We start from the raw sequence: 20,403 nt of genomic DNA, 5'->3' as shown, positions 1-20,403 counted from the left end.
CAACATGTTTTACATATGAGGTTCGTAAGTGTATTAATATTTCTACAAAATTTTAAATATTTACACATTCCTCAACTAACATATATATATATGTGTGTGTGTGTATAATATTTTTAGGTAGACCAGTCACCAAATGCAGCCCCATACGATTAGTTCTTGAGAGATATTTTTTTGGGTCCAGTTGAAGCTCATGCAATGTCCTATTACACAATAAATGGGTTTAAATTTTCCACCGAAGAACACTTCAAAACAAGGAAAATAAACAATAGTGGTGTTTGGGTTAAGGGTGATGATGATGTTGCTTTGGCATCATACACGAGATATTAGAACTGGAGTATGCTGGTTTCTCAATAAAAAAAATTGTGCTCTTTCGGTGTAAGTGGTTTGATCCAAGCACAAGAGGCACAAGAGTACATAAGAAGCATAACATCATTGAAGTGAAGCACAATAGGTCGTATCCTGTTTACGATCCATTTGTTCTAGCACAAAATGCTAAACAAGTGTATTATGCTCCTTATCTGTTGTACAGTGATAAGTCTGATTGGTGGGCTGTAATCAAAACAAAGCCTATAGGACAGATGAAAGTTGAGAATGTGCTAGAGACTGCGTATCAAAATAAAATAGAGATTGATCACCAGCTAGTGGACATTGACTTTGTGGATGGTTTGAATCACCCAAAAAATATATTTGAAGAAGTTAATATTGCGGAAGAAGAGGTTGAGTGGGTAGGAGATGAGGAAACTTCCAAAGAGGACGAATGGTTTAGTGGAGAGTTTTCAGGAGAGGGGGATTAGTTTGTGTAGGTTGTATTTATTATGTATTGATGTCTTTATGCTTTGTACTATATATTTACCTTTATGTTTTTTGCTTAAGATTAATATGTAATATACTGTTTAAGATTGTTGTTTTCACTTTTCCATAATTTATATAGTAATAAAAGTATTTTTGTCTATCTCGTGTTGTTGGAGCGATTTAAAATGTGAATTAGTAACTTGAAATTAGTTACTTGAAATGTTTTCTTATATATTCATTTTGTAGGAACTAACTACTTGTTAACTTTACATAATTTAGATATCGGGTAGAGGTGACAAAGGTAAGGGAAAAGTTGATCCTACAAAAACAAAAAACAAAAAATAATCTCCGCCTTATAGACGACCGACAGGTATTCATATATCTGAGGGTCGGTTTGCTGACGTGTCGGCACGACCCTCATATTCTAGGTCATTTTTTTATTTGGTTCCTACTCCTATCCATATGGGGCCACTTCATGGGTCTATACCGAGTCATTCTACTCCTATCACCGTGCCACCACCATTATAGTACTATCGAACGACCGCTGGCACATCCGGACATCTACCATCATCAGTACCCTTCTGTAGCAGTCATCCACGTTTGCATAGTGATTCTGCTAGATCTATTGGGTTGTTGGATCTTCATCTTGGAGGCACTCCATTCGGTGCTTCAGATCCGCCCACGCCAATGCATCCACCAGCACTTGCTCTGCGGCCCAGAATAGAGATGATTATGGGAGGCGTTATCTTATTCCATATGGAACAGGATAAGATTTCTAAATATAATAACATTAATCATTTTTCATGACTATATTATTATGCTCTATGAAATTATTGTTTGATCTTGTGTTGTAGGTTAAAGACGGATGCTGGAGTTGAAAAAATTGCTAGTAAATGCATTTGTCGGCACTTCAACGGCTACTGGACCAGTTGGCAAAAGGTTCCAGAAAATGACAGAGAAAAAATATTTAAAGAATTTTAGGTAAGGATTTAACTTATCGACTACTTAACACATTGTTAGAACGAAAGATTGAATATTATATTTTTGTAGAAATATTACTGGTGAGATGATGCGAATGTATGTGCTATAAGGAGGAATTTTTATAGAAGAGTTAAATCCAGATTTAACGGTCTGTTGGATTATGCCAGAACCAACTTGGTACGACCTGAGTGGATACTCGAATCCATATGGAAACAGTATATTCTCTATTGGAATAGCGAAGAATACCAATTGTTGAGGGACAAAGGAAAGAAAGCTCGGGCATCATCCAAGGGTGGCTCTCTACATACTGCGGGTGCGGTTAGTATGATTGTTGTGGAGGAAAAAATGGTATGTAACTTTTACAGTTTTAATTGTTTGTTTCTATTTAAATTTTTAATTATTTGAAGATTAATAATTTTTTCATATGTAGGAAAAGAAAAGGGTAGGAAGATATCCTTCGATGAGGTATTCGAGGAGACGCATGTGAAGAAGAAAAAGAACCCGACTGATGAAGATGTTTGGGTTGAGCCTCATGCAAAAGCTGCCTATGTAAGAATCAAATTTTGAATTTATGAATCTTTTTCTCAAAGTTGATATTATTCAAGTGTAAGTACTTTAATATTTTTTGTCTATTAATTTTAACTTTACTTTGAATATAGGACAAATATATGCAGCTCCTTAGTAAGTTTCATAGTACTCAGCCTCCTGAAAGTCAGGGTGATCCAATACCCCAACACATAGAGGAGGAGTTATGGGAACAAACTGTGGGTCCTGCAGTTAGAGGCAATTACTATGGATACCACAGAAATTATTTTGGCGATAATGTTAGGTCTTCCTTCGGCCCTACATCCTATACCTCGTCAGTTGATAAAGAAATCATTGAATCAATAAAATATACGGTTTCTAAACTCACTGAAGAGCTTGCTGCAGTGAGAGAGAGGGTGTAGAAGAAGGAGGGAAAAATATCATCACAAATCAGGATGTTGCAGGAACAGTTCAACTCTTTTATTCAATCTGCAGGGATTATTCTTTCATGTCCTGGTGATGCAGTTCGGGCTGCAAAAAGTCTAGCCCCACTGGATGATATCAACACAAATGAGGAATAAGATCCTGCGTGTGCGGCTGAGGATGCAGAAGACGAAGACGAAGACGAAGACGATGATGATGAGTGGTAGATTTTTTACTTTTGTATGTGTTATAGTTTGGATTTGGAGATGACTTGTAGTTTTTACATTTTTGTATGTTTTTAGAGTTGTATTGTATGTTAGTTGTGTGGGAATACACTTGGTTTGTTGTTGTTGTTGTATTGTATGTTGTTGTTTTATTTGTTCAGCTTGTTTTCTGGAAATTTTACAAAAAAATCGACCACAAGTGGTCGATTTTAATAAAATTAATTAATTAATTTTAAAAGTAAATCGACCACAAGTGGTCGGTTTTAATATAATTAATTAATTTTAAAATAAAATCGATCATTTGTGGTCGGTTTTATTAAAATTAATTAATTTTAAAATAAAACCGACCACTTGTGGTCGGTTTATTTTGAATTTTTTTATTTTTAAAATCATTTTTTCCATTTTAATAAAACAATAGTGTATTTTAAAATATATATATATATATATATATATATATACATATATTTTTAAAAAAACGACCACACGTGGTCGGTTTTTGAAAAACTACCACACTTTTACCGACCACGCATTTTGGTCGGTTTTGTGATCGAAAATTCAGGAAAATCGACCATATGTGGTCGGTTTTTGTGGTCGATTTTTCTGTATTTTGTAGTAGTGTGACTCCACTAACAGTGAACCAACAATACAATAATTAGTTTTACTAATCTCGACAATCTTTCCATAATTGATTGTTTCATTTCTAAAATAAGTCATTTTTCAATGCATTTTTAAAAAAAATATTAAATTTATTATAATTTAAAGGTGATATAATAAAATTTATCATTCTATTTATATTTTTTAAGGAATGTGTCAAATTAAAATATTGAACAAGTAAAAATGAAATGAAGGATTATTAGAAATCGTTACTGAACAGGTTATAACTACTTCGTTGTTAATTGTTTCCAGACATATTCTCCATTATGAGTGAATCAAGAGTCTTTCGAAGTGTAAAATTTACGTGTTAAAGTTGCAATATTTCTCCAAAAATGTTACGTAAAATTGTGAAAAAAATTTAAGTTAATACAAAGGAATGATTATAGATTTCAGGTCAATTTGGTTTAGTGTAGCATGTGGTAAAGCCCTTTCTTTCAAAAGGTGGTACTTCCTAATTATTACTTTATTTTTCCTCCACTCTTAATTATCCTAAAATTAAAGTCATACCTAAACTATACTAGTGACTTATTACACACTTAAACTATAAAAAAAATAAAACTATTTGCCCCTTAAAATGTCATAACCAGATTTTATCTTGAATGTGTATACACGCGCTGACACGTGTCAAACACATATTTTTTTCACCCTTTTATTTTCTTTTTCCCTAAATTAATCACCACCGCACCCTCCCCCTTTCCATCTTCACCATCTCTCTCTCTCTCTCTCTCTCTCTCTCTATATATATATATATATATATATATATATAACTCCAAAATATCATCTCCTTCAGTCCTTCTTCTTTTAGTTAAAATTCGGGCAAAGCCCATTTACTGATAAATAAACGGATTCGATCGGATCAAAACAATCCAAATCCGACAAACAAAATCACTTCAATCCTTTCACTGTTTCACAATTTTTTGCCATTTTTTGTGAAATTCTAGAAACCCACAACCCAATTCGGTAAAATTCGAGCAAATAATAACCCAAACTGCAAAATGCAAACACAGATCTCAATTCTTGAAAATTCAAGAAACCCACAATTCAGTACAATAAAATTCAACTAATTTACAATTCAATTCGTAAATGCAAGAAACCCATAACTCAACTTCATAAAATTCGACAAATTTAGAATTCAATTTGCAAAATTCGAGAAACCCACAACACAATTCAGTAAAATGCAAGAAACATAGAATCCAACTTGTAAGATACCTACATTTCAATTTTGTAAAATTCGAACAACCCACAATCCAACTCGTGAAATTCAAGATACCCATAATCCAATTTTGTAAAATTCGAAAAACCCACAATCTAATTTAAATTAAAATTGAGTAAATTTCGTCTAAATATTCCTTGATTCATAGAGAAATATCAATTAGAAATTGAACAGAACACATCAATATCAAATTATATTCGTACTATTTTTTTTTAACAAAACCAAAAGGACATAGCAATAATAACAAACTTCTTCCTGTAATAATAAAGGAAAAAAATAAAAGGGTAAGTGTATTTGTGAATTCATTAATGAATTGATGGAGGTTAAGAGGAGGTAAGGAATAAGAAATGGAGTTAAGCAAGAAATGAGAAAACATGAAAGAAGACAGAGATGAAGAGAAAAAAAGGAAAAGGAAAAACAAATTAAAAAGTAAAGAAAGAAAATAAAAATTATATAAATATAAATCAAAAAATAATTAAATATAATTGATTGATAAAATGCAATTGAATAATGACACGTGTACGTTTTAATAAGCTTTTAATTTCCTTTTCTGCTTTTCACGCGTGTGTAGGAATGTGATATCACGTTCTTTGCCAGATCAGTTTGGAGGGGTGAATAGTTCCACTTTTTTATAGTTTAGGTATGTAATAGGTCACTAGTATAGTTTAGATGTGACTTCAACTTTTCTTATATAGTTTGGGGTGAAAACGATGTCTTTTCTCTAAATGAAATGCATACTTACTATAGTATCCATTATGATTAGCAATTTTAAAAATCTTAGAAAATTTGTAGTTAATACTAAAAGGAAAACAAGAAAATATTATTTTTCTCTTGATATGTATAATATTAAAGCGGACAAATAAAAGAAATTTTTTAATTTATCATACAATAGACAAATTATAAACGTGGAAGGAGATAGTAATTTATATGAAAGGGAAGTTACAATTATCCAACATTCTATATGCATGAATATGCATGTATTGGGAAACAACTTGATAGTCGATAAAAAGACCAAACTAAACGAACGTGGTTACGTCATATATGTCCCTTCATGGACATCCGACAAAATTGGGACGATGAAAAAAAAAGAACTTAAATGTCATATACCAAATATATCAAGTTCTCACATGAGAGTGTTTATTGAATGTTCCAAACTAGTGAAAATAAATTCTTTTTATTGATTACGAATTAAATATAAGAAAATAATTTTTTTATATTTCTTGCAAAAAAATCTCTTTGATATAAAAATAAAGTTCTTTTGTTAAAAAGAAAAAGTACTTGTAAAAAAAATAAAAATCTCTTTAAATATAAAAGTAAAGTTCTTTTGTTAAAAAAAAGCACAAAACCAAAAACATACTTGTAAAGAAATATGAAATCAAATCTTCTCAAAAATTATGTGAAAGGCAGTTGAGAATTATTAAGACCGATCCCAATAATTATGCAACATGCAAACAACTTGTCCGTGACGTATTAATACGCTATGAATTTTAGCTTTAAATTTACTTAGTGCTTAAACAAAGCAAAACGTGGGGAGGCTGTATACAGCCGCTCCCAAGTCCCATCGCCTGCCATGTGACTATATTTGGTCAAAACATTAAGGTGCTTTTGGTAGTAAAGAGAAGCCTTTCTTTTTTAAAAAAAAAAAAAAAAGATAATTTATTTTATCAGAAATCATTTTTATAAAAGCCACTATTTTATATGAGAAGTAATTTTCATGTTTTTCATTAAAAGGGTTAAATTTTACTTACAATTACATATGAACTTTAAAATTGGCCAAAACCATCTACAGGCCTTTAAATTTGTCCCGAAAATTCACTTACACCCCTCAACTAAGACCTGTATCTATCAGGCCCCTAACCCACCCGAATTTTGATTCAATCAGGCCTTTTTTTGTCAATCAACTAAAATCTAAAGTGTGTGTTGCACACATGCGCTGATGTGGCAAAAACGACCAATTAAAAGGTGACACTTGGCATTGAGAATTCAAATTATTAAAAAATAATTATAAAATTATTTAAAAAGCAAAAATAAAAAACTGATTATTAAAAAGAAATTATAAAATTTTAAAAAAAATAATTAAAAAATAATTATAAAACTATTTAAAAATAAAAATAAATTTATAAAATTTAAAAAAAATGAAAATAAAAAATGACATTGGGATCCAAATTATTAAAAATAATTATAAAATATTAAAAAAATAAATATAAAAAATGGCATTAAGGATCCAAATTATTAAAAACAAACATACAGTGATCTTTTAAAACATAAAGTGATCTTTAATATACAGTGATCCAAACATAGTTTTGAAAAAGAAATTATAAAAAATTTTAAAAAATGAAAATAAAAAACTAATCCCCACCTTCCCCCAGCATTAATCTCCCCCCGGGCCCAATTAAAGTGAACTTTACTTTTCCGTGAACCTCAAACACACACACATACAAAATTTTTGTTTAAAATCTACTTCAAGAATTCAAAAGGGGGTCTAAAAAAAGTCATCTTTATTAAAAAATTTCATAAAATGGTGATATTAATGGAGAAAAAGGTGATCTTTCTTGTAATTTTTCACCAAAAGAGTGATCTTTATTATAAAAAATTTCAAGGAATGAAAAAAAAAAGTGATTTTTGTTGTAATTTTTCAAGAAATAGTGATACTAGTCAAGGAAAAAAAAGTGAATTTTGTTGAAATTGTTCAAGGAATGGGAATAAGTATGGTGGATTAAAAAGAAATTGTTCATATGAAGACGCGGGGTGGGGTGGGATTGAAGACAATGAAGATGCTGGGTGGTGTGGGGTTGAAGACACAAGGGGTGGGGTGGGGGTGGGGTGTTGTGAAGAAGATGACACCCGGGGGTGCTTTAATTTAAAAAAAAAAAGAAGATTAAGAAATTATAATAATTAAAAATTATATTAATAAATTACTTTAAATATAAATTTTTCAATTAATAATTTTTTAGTCCCTCAGTGCCACTTGACACATTTCTATTGGATAATTATTCAAAAAAATGTGTCTCACACGCCCTTAGTGAGTGGACAACACGCGGAGTGCCACATAAGCAAAAAAGGTCTGATTGGATCAAATTCGGTTGGGTTACGGACCTGATCGGTACAGGTCTTAGTTGAGGGGTCTAAGTGAATTTTCGAAACAAGTTTGAGGGCCTGTCGATGGGTTTGACCTTTAAAATTTTAACTTCATACTATTGTTTTAGTTATTTTACTAACTTTTAACTTTTAAGTTTTAACCAAAATAAGTCATTTATTAAATCAATTCACCAAAGTAACATGTTTTTTGAAAACTTTACAAAACTAGTATAAACGTTGTTGGCAGTAACGTATTAGGTTTTAAGAAAATTAACGGACCAAAATGAACACTAGATGGCGTTAAGGTAAGAATCGTTACTGACAGTAATGTTTTTGGCTTAAAACGTTACCAACGGTAACGAGACTCTGCAACTCTGTCAAACCAACTCTGCAGAGTTTGATGTGGCAGAGTTGCAGAGTCTCGTTACCATTGGTAACATTTGAATCCAAAAAAACGTTACTATCAGTAACGACTCCTGCTTTAACGTCGTCTACTATTCATTTTGGTCCGTTAATTTTTTTTAAAACCTAATATGTTAATGCCAACAATGTTTATACTTGTAAAGTGTTCAAAAAACATATTACTTTGATAAATTGATTTAAAAAATATCTTATTTTGATTAAAAATTCTTTAACTTCATATTATTTAATCTAATGTTTTAACACTTCAGAGATTATATTAATCTTTTAGTACTAAGAAATTTGAGTAAGGTACTATTAGATAAGGTACGTAATATGTGAATACCTGAATCTGATCGCCTATATTGACGATGAAAGCATGTGAAGCTGGCTTTACAGTGATCCACTGGCCGTTGTGACGGACCTGAAGGCCGGCAACATGCTGGTCCGGGAGGAGAATGGTCAAGCCACCAGGATCCGTATGTGGTGAAAGGCCCAAGGTCAAGTCTGGTTGTGGACATTTTGGATAAAAGGTCACCCTTAGACATGCTCCTATATCTTCTCCAAATGCATTTTGTAAAACATCCTCTTTTAATCCAAGCTCTTTTGATAATATCTTCATTAAATGCCCACAAAATTTCACCACTTGTTTTGAATATTCTTCGATCACTTTCCTGAATTTGTTACGAAGTGTCTAAGAACCAGAGACACTTTCTTTTCTTAAAAATGACAGCGACTAATCTTAACTAATATACTCTATCAGTATAAAGATTTTTTACATGGTCATGTATTTTTTACAGTAACTCAAATTTTCAATTTCTTTTTTCTTAAACACTCCTCAGTAATTTTCTATCTATTCCCTTTAAACTCGTCGAATCTCCGCTAATACTGTGCTCTCTCTCATTATCTATAAGATTATGACTCTAACTCAGTCAAAGTAATAAAAATTCACCAATTCATTTGAACTCAGATTGCAAGATATGGAACCTATTTTACTAAGTTGAAGATTATTGTATTGTATCTTGGGAGGGTTATTTAAGCTGACATTTGGATATATGTGATCTGAATTCATGATTTTAAATCACCCTTTAGACATCTCATTTGAGATTCACTATTAAAAAGTCTTATTTTAGCCATGCGATTTAGTGAGGGACGTCCCTCACTAATCAAGATGCCTTGGTAATTAGTTGTGAGGGAAACCCTCGCAAAGTAGTGAAGGACGAAAAATATAATGTAGCGAGGGACATCCTTGCTATATTAAAAATATATACTATAATATTAACTTTTAATTTAGTGAGAGACGACCTTCCTATATTAAAAATATATATCATATTAATTTATTACTTTGTGAGGAATGTCCCTTGCTATATTAAAAATATATATATAATATTAATTTATTATTTAGTGATGGACAACCCTTGGTATGTGAAAATTTATAAAAATTATAAATTTAAATATACTGAGGGATATCCCTCGCTAAGTTAATAAAAAATAATTGGATATTTCAATATTTTGAGGGATAATCCCCAACGCACAACCAATAACAACCAACAAAACAATAAGAAAATGCTTCCGATACAATTCAAACATTAAAATTAAGCAGTCAAACTTCATACATATTCATCCAACTTAAACAATATGCAAACAAGTACATAGCAAAACAAATTCTTTCAAACACTCCAAACTACAAAATCCAAAATTAAAATAACATCACCACCTAATACTCTATTTCATCTTCTCCATCATCCTCCTCCTCTCCACCATCATCATTAGAGCTAGAGGGCAGAGAACAAGGAAACTTGATTAACGTATTTACTTGATCCTAGTGTTCTTGGACGTATGACTCAAGTGTCATCCTACGTTGCTCCTCCTCCATCCATTTTTTTGTTCCTCCTCATACTTCCTAGCAAGCTCCCGAACTTCCTGTCGCATCTCCTCAAGCTGCTCATCTGGCATGGTGTCGGACCCTCTATACCTTGCAATCCACACTAGAGGCGATGAAAGTTCTTCTCAGGGCAAAGGTCGTACGCACTTCCCTTATACACGCCGCCAACTACATTCGGCCAGCAGGAGAGTTTCTTCCTCTGATAGCATGATTAGATTGCCTTGATCATCTATCGATTGATTTCTTTTTGAGCTCTTCAATTGCTTGAACGTATTGATTCTACATTAAAAGTAAAATTAGTATGTAACAAATTGTATAAAATAAATTATAAGTAAGATTTAAACTATTTGAGTTTGAAAGTAAGAGTTTGACAGTCACCCTTTCGGAGACTATTAGTATACAATAAGTTGATCCCAATAATCTGACCCAAGTCATCCAGGCCGTCGTCCGTTACTTCGAGCTTTCGAAAGCATGCGTGACAATAGAGAAGATGCCTTCTTAAAATTGCTTTGAATAACCCGATCCTCAGAACGACTCCATGTACAGCTTAATATATAGCTTTGAGAGTATAAGTAATTCAAATGCTAAAATAATAATGATTAAATTGCGCCAACTGAAAGCAGGACCTAAAGGAGTGTCAAATGTGCCAAAATCTAACAAGAAGCCAAAGTTTGATTATTATTGAGACATGAAGCACTTACTCATCCCTGATAGAATAATCCCAAATCAGACAATGTACATGTTTTTGAATGGTTGAAATTAAAAAGTGCATGGCATCATCTAATAAAGACCTGTTACTTTGTTGGAATTAACGAGGACTACAACAGGCAACAAAATATTGTGGAACACTACACCAACGGGCAATGGCTACATGGTGGACTTTATGGAAGGAGAGAAATCAAACATACTTTGAAAGCAAAAAGGAAATCCAGAATGAATAACAAAACTATTCATGGGGCAAGAAAGAATATTTTTCACAGTAAATTTATCTTGCAACTATACAAAATACAGAAGTAATAATCTTAAAGGCAGTAGTAGTTAGAATCAGTCCTAACTAGTGAGTAACTAATGACTATAAGAAAAATCCCATAGTCAGGCTTTAAGATGAAAAACTAATCACCCAAAGAACTGAAATGAAAATTTTTGTCGTTTCAATGGAAAAGAAAAACTTTGCAAATAAAACACATTTTGTAGGACAAATACAAGGATGACAAAATGCAAGACATATGAGGATAAAATCCCTTAGGACAAGCAAAACATATACCTACAGTACCCACTTTGGAGACACAACTAATAGCCTCAACAACTGGCAATTCACTAGAAACAAGTAATAATAAGCTACAGAGATCTTGAAATTGAAGCAGGGTTGCCAGAGAAAATAATATAATAGCACAATAGCAAGAATACAAAGCAAATAAATCATAAGGAGGCAAGAAACAAGTAGATACATGACAGAGAAATCCAAGACAAGATAAGTATAGCTTAATGTGTTAAGAGACAGATCAAATAAGAATAGTTGCTGATAACTAGAAAACTTATAGGCTGAAATGATCATTTTAAAACTGGTCGATGCCACATATCAAAAGCATCGATTTGGAACATTTCTCTGATAACCTGTGGTAAGTAATCAACCAAACTATAACCACTATTTTCCAGATGCAACCTATTTCAATTTTGCCTTTAAATAGATCAAATCACTTGAGCATTATTGAAGGAAGGCGTTGTTACTGTTACTAGAAATGGCAATATGTTATATTAGTTTAGCAAAGGCAAACATCTCCATCCGGATCCATCCTAAACAACAAGGCAGGGCTAAGCAAGGGTCAAACTACACCATTAACCTCAAAAGCCTCAGATTCTTATCAGACAAGAAAGGATAATAAGATCGATATAAACATATATTAAATAACCTCAAATGATAAAATGCACTGCATATGCCACAAATTGCTAAAGAAGCTTCCAAGCAATTCAAAAGGCCAGTTAATTTCTCTCGTGATAATTTTTTGGCCTTCTCGATAGATGATCTCCAAACAGACTCGGAGTTAGTAGATTGAAGGCAAAAAAGACATCTACGATTAATAAAAAATACCCAAAACGATTAATTACTCTGAATATGAACTTACCATATCAGAGTTCAAAGAGAATGTAGGGTGATTTTGGAAGCTTCAGCCGTAGTTCGGAGAGGAAAATGAGAACTAAACCTAAACCTAAACTCTATTGTGAAAAAGTTTGGGGGAAAATAATGGAGGGAATAGTATGGTTACAGGACCACTTTTTTTACTCTTAATTTTATTTAAAAAATTTATTTTTACTAAATGAAATAACTCCTCCAGCTGATAATTACATTTATAAAATATAGGTGGTGAATCAATCACTAAAATTAAGTACTGAAATAATTATTTAAAATACAACAAAAAAATTGGGTTGACTTTTGATCAACACTTTAAAATGTATTTTTTAGCTAATATAAAAATAATTATATTACATCTTATAATATTTTTCTTGTTATTAACTAACATCTAAATTTTAAATTAAAAATTAAATTAATATAAATAAATTTAGCTTTGAAGATTTGTCAAATTGACTTTTATAATGCAAAATGTGATAAGAAAATTTATGACATGCATGCTTCCGTGGCTTCAACCATAATTTTACTAAATATTACTCCTAATTAATTATTATGAGTCATCTAATTATTAATAATATTTAATAAAAAAAAGTAAAATAGACATGAAATGATGACTTAACTCTAGTTGTTTTAAATTAACTTAACATCTTATATGAGTATCACTTAAATATTTTTCACAAGTACTTTTTAATGTTATTTGCTATATCACTTCTAAATGGTTATTGTAAGTCATTTAAGACATGTCTGCTTCCTGCTTCAATAAAGATATTATCATATCATCCCTAATTAAATATTATGGTCATTTAAGCATTGTGCCGCTTAAATTGAAATAGAAGAAAAAGTATTATAAATTACAATAATTAAAATTTTAAAATATATAATTGACTATCAATTCCACAAAAATTTGGACGAGGAGAGTAATATATATTATTTCAAAATTACAAAAAAGGTCTTATAAAATTACGATATTTAACAACTTAAAATATCTACAAATATTAAGATGTTCTATATTTCAAAAAATATATATATATAAATCACAATAATTAACAATTTAAAATTTTAAAGATCATGCCTTCTTTGTCACAACTTCATTGGTCTTTTTTCTTGCCACAATTTCTTTTCTTCATTTTAATTTGTTTGTCTTATTTTTTTAATTTGTTATATATTTAAAAAAATACTTAAAAATTTATATAAATCACAATAATTAATAACTAAAAAATTTAAAAGATAAAAATATTTGGCTAATTCTCAAAATTATATCAGTGCCACTTAAATTAAAATAGAAGAAAAAAATTATAAATCACAAGAATTAGAAGATTAAATTATTTTAAAATAGTTTTGACTGTCAATTCCACAAAAGTTTGAACAAGGAGTGTAATATTTATTATTTGAAAATTACATAAAAAGTATTATGAGTTAACAGCTTAAAATATCTATAAAAAAAATAATTTGTTATATAGTTCATAAAAATACATAAAAAATACTATAAAACACAATAATTAACAGCATAAAAAATTTGAAAGATATAAAATATTTGGTTAACTTTCGAAATTATATCAGTGTCACTTAAATTGGGGTAGAAGAAAATTATTATAAATCACAATAATTAAAAACTTAAATTATTTTAAAATGTAATTGATTATCAATGCCACAAAAGTTTGAACAATGACAGTAACATATATTATTTAAAAATTACATAAGAAGATATTATAAATTATAATTGTTAACAACTTAAAATGCCCCTCAACTTATCATACATACTTACAATTTGTATCCGATTGATTTCAAATTTTGAGTATTTACTTTTTAACCTTAAAATACTTAAAATATAATCGATGTTGGGCCCGTGCTAACACGGGTCGCGCCTCCCTTATATGTAAATACATTATTCACTAATATTTCTGAATGATATCCCTAATATACTTACCATTAGTATAACCGTCAATGTATAATTAATCCGGTCAATAATATTTCTACAAAATCACTAATACACTTTATTTAGTCTGACTATCATATAAGTTCATAAATCGATATTGTTTTAATGTATATACTAAAGATACATGTTTATTTTACTATAATTATTGACATATAGATTAATAAATCAATAATATTTTTTAGTGTAGATCTACTTAGTGTAATTATCAAATTATAAGACGGTCAATCATTAACATCCTACAAAAAATCATTAATTCCCTTCTACTTACTATAATATCAATTATAAGCTAATTAATTACTAATAGTATTTTTTTTCGTTATCAAATTATAAGCTAATAAATCATCAGCTTTTATTAAAAATGTCACTAAAACGTTTCTACGTATTCTAATCATCACTTTACAAGCTACTCATTCAATTATAATATTTTTTGATATATATATATATATATATATATATATAATATTAAAAGTGTGAAGGGCCTTTGAAATATTGTTTGAACTTTTTGTCATTCATTAAAGTCTTTGCTTTAGACAAAATCATCTTTTCACTATTTTTTTTATAATATTTAAGATTTAAAAATTAATTAAATATATTTATAGTAAAACCTTTCCTTATTAGAAGTCATCAGAATTTCGCTATTTTTTCCTAATTTAAGAGTTGAAATCAATTAAATATATTTATGATTAAAAAAAAATCTTATTAGAAGTCATCAAAATTAATGACAATTAATATTTTTTCCATTAGTTTAAGAATTTTAAATCAACTAAATTTGACATTAAGAAGATTTGAAAAATCTATAAATAAATATAAAACCGTTAGAATAAGATAAATTTAAGAAGTATCATATTTTTACAAATTTAAGTACGTAATAAGAATTTAATCAATGATTTTATAAAAAATTGACTTTAAAACTAAGAAAAGATTATATATATATATATATATATATATATATATATATATATATATATATCGTAACGCAAATACGGTTCAAATTTATGTGTCTCTCTTAGCCTGTGACAACAAAAAAAAAAAGCGAAACTATATGGCAAACGCAAAAGTGATGATCCGTCAACCACTTGGAACTTCTGGTGGTAAAATATATATATATGTGCATATATTTATGTTTACATTATTATATTAAAGTGTGAAATTTTTTTTAAAACTGATTTGAACTTTTACATTTTATTAAAAATCTCCGCAGTAGATAAAATTATTTAATTTTAAATAATCAAACATTACACGTGCGACGTACGTGCAGGTTAAACTAGTATATATATATATATATTATAAAGATAGAGAGAGAATAATGTAATATAAAAGTATGAAAAGAAAAAAAGTTTTAAAGGAATTATTGAGGGATCAAAACAATCGATATCACTGCTATTATTTTTTGGTAAATATATAATATAATTATTTATTAAATACTCAATTTTATATATTTAATTTAGTGAGAAACTTTTGTTGCTACATTAAAAAAGATCAAAAAAAATTATATGTGTGACTCCTTGGATAACTTATGTTTATTTTCATTTATTTTTTATTAATACATTGTTGGTACTAACCAGTAATAATAATAATATTTTTTTTTAAATATTAATTTATGTGTTATTATTTAGCGAGGGAGAGTCTCTCGCCATAGTTAATTTAATATCAACTTTTTATTATCATCATAATTTAGTGAGGGATTCCTTAGGTAACTTATATTTCATTTCTATTTTTTTAATACATTATTGGTAATAATCAATAATAATAATAAAAATATTTATTTTTTTTGAAATATTATTTTATGTGTTATTATTTAGCGAGGGAGAGTCTCTAGCCATAGTTAATTTAATATCAACTTTTTATTATTGTTATAATTTAGTGAAGGACTCCTTGGGTAACTTATATTTTATTTCTATTTATTTTTTATTAATACATTGTTGGTACCAACCAATAATAATAATAATAATAATAATAATAATAATAATAATAATAATAATGTTTAATTTTTTTTGAAATATTAATTTATGTGTTATTATTTAGAGAGGGAGAGTCTCTCGCCATAGTTAATTTAATATTCGCTTTTTATTATCATCATAATTTAGTGAAGGACTCTTTGGTAACTTATATTTCATTTCTATTTATTTTTTATTAATACATTATTGGTTCTAACAAAAAATAATATATAATAATATTTAATTTTTTAAAAAAATATTAATTTATGTGTTATTATTTAGCGAGGGAGAGTCTCTCGCCATAGTTAATTTAATATTAGCTTTTAGTGAGGGGCGTCCCTCTCTACTTTCTCAAAAAACTTAAAAATTAATATATTTGACTTGTGCAAGGGACAACATTGCAAAGTCCCTTGCAATAGTTACATATAATTTGTTCCTTACTAAACTTGGTAGTTAACAGCCAAGTTTAGTAGTGATTGTAATTCAACATAAATCTCAACTTCTCTAAGAAAACATGATTTCAAATTTGTTAAAATGTAAAACTTTGCTCATAAGTTTATATTTTCTTTATACAAAAATTCTGTCATGTTAAATTTTAAAAAAGATTCATCCTAAACGTGAAGATTGTTCTATCATGTAAAGAATTATACATTTTTTTTTTTAAGAAAACTAGTTATCAAAATGCATATGGAGTTCAGTGCTGATTGATGTACATTTGCAAATATAAAATGTTCACCTTGAATAATTTAAAAAATGGTCAAATGTCCCCCAACCTTTACCTCAAATTCGAACTTCATATTTATACTTTGCGGGGGGTCCTATAATCTCCTAAACTATTTTAAAGTAGAATTATTACCCTCTGAACGCTGACATGGTAAGAGAGTGTGTTTTACTCTCTTAAAGAGAGTGAGAACGAATTTTTTTATTAAAAATTTATTTTTAATATTTTTTTACTTTTTTCTTTATTCATTTTTAATTATTATTCTTCTTTATTCATTTTGTTTCTTTTTCTTCTTCTTGAACTCAACAATGGCATCTTCAAGAACTTAACAATGACATCCAATTCAAAACTAATTTATCATCTCCTTCGATATAAATCACAGTAAATGGCCAAACTACACCAACTATCATTTCATCCAAACTAACAATCACCTCCCTAAAAGCTCCATTCCTCGGAACACTAAGATTATTCAAACTTACATACTCATTAACCGAATTACCATACCAAGAATCATCGTTCTCATAAAATGAAACATAAACTTCCAACAATGCTCTATACACATTTTGTGGAATCTTGAAATCTTTTAACTTTACATCGATTGAATTTTCAATCTCAAACTATAAATCACTATTCAAACCCACATTTCTTGAAATTGAAACAATCAAATCAACACCATAATCAAAATCAACGCCAAATTTTTGCACAATAATAAATTCAACATCAATTTTCATAGTTGAGAAATTTAAAAAACAAAAAAAAGGAACAAGATTGAAAAACGACATTTCTGCTCGACATTGTATCAAACATTTGTTGAGCATAATCTAACATCCCATATCTTACATACCCAAAAATCATACAGTTCCTACATTTTTTGGTGGGCATTCGTCGAACAACTTGTGTGCTTCCTAAACATCACCTTTCTTGAAAAAAAACTAGTAATTCTTGAGTTCCAATTGAACAACGAGTTTGCAATTGAACTCACATAACGAATACAGAAATGAAAAATTTTGTTCCTGAAGCAAATGTGTGAAGCCGTGCAGATTTTTGTTCTTGAAGCAATTTTTTTTTCTAAACTTTGAGTTTAATAATCGACTTTGAATTTACTATTTAACAAAGGTTTGAGATTGAAGAAAATCAAAGTTCGTTTGGTTGGGAAAGAGTTATTCCAAGATAATTAATCTCGAAATTAGTTATTTTAGAACTAGTTATCCCACCATGTATATGAGATAACTTATTCCATCATTATGATGTAAATAGTGGGATGAATAATCCAGATATTAACTAATACGTCACACTAAACATGAGATAAAATAATTCTTCATTTTATTTCGAAACTTATACCTTACACCAAAAGACTCCTAAAACATAAAGAGATAACAACGAAGGGGCAGTGGAATAGGTGGAATTTTTGGTGAATAGGGTCATAATCCTAAATAAAATATATCTGTAGAATAAATGCAGTGTTCAAGTTGCCTTACATGCTACTAAATTTCTTATTTAAAATTTAAATATAAAAAAATGTCAATACTTAATTAAAATAGCCTTTTAAACTATTTGACGGTGTAAAAAAGGTCTTATACCGCTGGAATATATTAGTTAAACTCTCTGTATGATCTCGCAATGGAACAATATTGTATCTACATGGTTAAAAAAATATTTTTTACTTGGTAACTCTAAGAAAAATTACTTTCTATGTTTTAATTTATGTGTCTTATTTTTCTTAAATAGATGTTTTTGAAAAAAATCATACTTTTCATGTTTAGTATTATTTCTTCTATTTTAATTTATTTATCTGGTGTTTGACTTGACATGAATTTTTAAAAAAGTGAATAAGAATTTTAAAATTTTGTGATCTTAAATTAAAGTAAGTTAAAAATTATCACAATATCTTTTAATCTTACGACCTTAAGCAAACCACGTGGAAAATTAAAATTAAAAAATTATTAAAATAAAGGAGACATTTTTTTGAAATAGATTAAAAAAAAAAAATACTCAATTACCCCTGAACTATACCCAAAAAGGTTATGACGCACCTCAACTTAAAGGGCCCTATTACCCCTGAACTAATTAAAAGTGAAATTTTTACCCCTTTGATGCCTATATGGTACATATATGACACACACGTATGCCTACGTGGACATTTCAGTATGTTGTGCCACGTAAGTGCTACATATATGCCATATAGGCACTAAGAAGGTGAAAATTACACTTTTAATTAGTTTAGGGCTAACAAGATCCTTTTAAGTTGAGGTATGTCATACCCTTTTTAAGTATAGTTCAGGAGGATAATTGGGTATTTTTTTTAAAACTTAATGCTAGACCAAAGGAAATACATTTTCAACATCTTCGTGACATGTATATATTTTGATGCATTGCACCCATCTTTGATTTAGAATCACAAGATTTTTAAGTTATTTTTTAAAATTTTAGTACCTAGTCGAATTAATAAGAAGCAAAATGAAACGGACGGATTAATTTATATCCGCCGATACATGTAATTGAATTTGTCACCTGATTCGAACACAAAAGTTTACATATAGGCTTCTAAAAAGTTTTATGGTGTGAATAAATTGGTTAAGAAGCTGTAGTACTATACCTGAGAGAAAGAGGGAGGGCAGGCCATTTGTTATGGTCCTTCAAAGAGCAAGGAAGATAGTGAAGAAAATAATAATCACTCCAATCAAGAACGGCACCTTTCTCAACTCCAAGGCGGCTGCCATAACCCTCGTAATTAAGTTCTGGGCGTACTGGCATAAGTTTGTTTAACATCCATGGACTGGTGAAAGAATTCGCGCCAAACTTGTCGAGCTTCGTCCATTAGCTCTGGAGAAACACCATGATTCACCACTTGAAAGAATCCCCAGTTGCGACAAGCCTCTGAAATTTCTTCATAAATATGACCATAATTGTTAATTCCCTCATGACCATCACCACTACTAAAAAGTCCCTCAAGATCAATGGTCGGGATGTTAACATCATTAATCTTACTCAACGATGGCCTCTCATTTGGCGGTTTGACATATTTGTTGGGAATTGTGGAGATGCCACTTTCGGATAAAGATTGGACACGGACTAAAGGTTCTGGCCAATCTCCTGAGGATTTCATCACTTAATTCAGTTTACCGTTTATTTCAAGAAAGAATGTTTCTGAATATCCAATATAGGGAGTACGATCACAGTCAATACTGAAAGCCAAAAATATCCTTTGCTTGTATGCAACACAACACCGACGACCCTGCCTTCCCAATCCCACACATCTAAGCAAATCTTTGTACACGCACGACAATTTGCAGAGAAAGTGGTATATAGAATAGAAAGCGACGGCAATACGAGGAGCTGAGGGAGGTGGCAACTTGCCGCTGAATTTTTAACAACGGGAGAAAAGAGTGGCGGGGCACGATTGTATAGTGGCCAAGAAGAGGCCTACTCGTTTTACAGTTGATTTCTAACTAATAATTATTGTACTCGAAAGTAGCATGTTTTGACTTAGCTTAGAATTTTAAAAAA

General features: G+C 29.7%; 1 long non-coding RNA gene and 1 pseudogene across 1 annotated transcript; both read right to left on the bottom strand.

Moving 5' to 3' along the window:
• Window positions 1-8,409: 8,409 nt before the first annotated feature.
• LOC107865191 lies at window positions 8,410-20,390 on the bottom strand (annotated as a pseudogene).
• On the bottom strand, window positions 9,860-13,190 carry LOC107863467. Its single transcript, XR_001672262.2, has 2 exons — window positions 10,553-13,190; window positions 9,860-10,453 (listed from the first exon to the last, which is right to left on the bottom strand). It is a non-coding gene; the product is annotated as an uncharacterized LOC107863467 (long non-coding RNA).
• Window positions 20,391-20,403: the final 13 nt, after the last annotated feature.

Source organism: Capsicum annuum, chromosome 3, assembly GCF_002878395.1.
Source record: "Capsicum annuum cultivar UCD-10X-F1 chromosome 3, UCD10Xv1.1, whole genome shotgun sequence".
Taxonomy (NCBI): domain Eukaryota; kingdom Viridiplantae; phylum Streptophyta; class Magnoliopsida; order Solanales; family Solanaceae; genus Capsicum; species Capsicum annuum.
The sequence above is the reverse complement of the archived record's forward strand: the minus strand, read 5'-3'. Positions and strand labels throughout refer to the sequence as shown.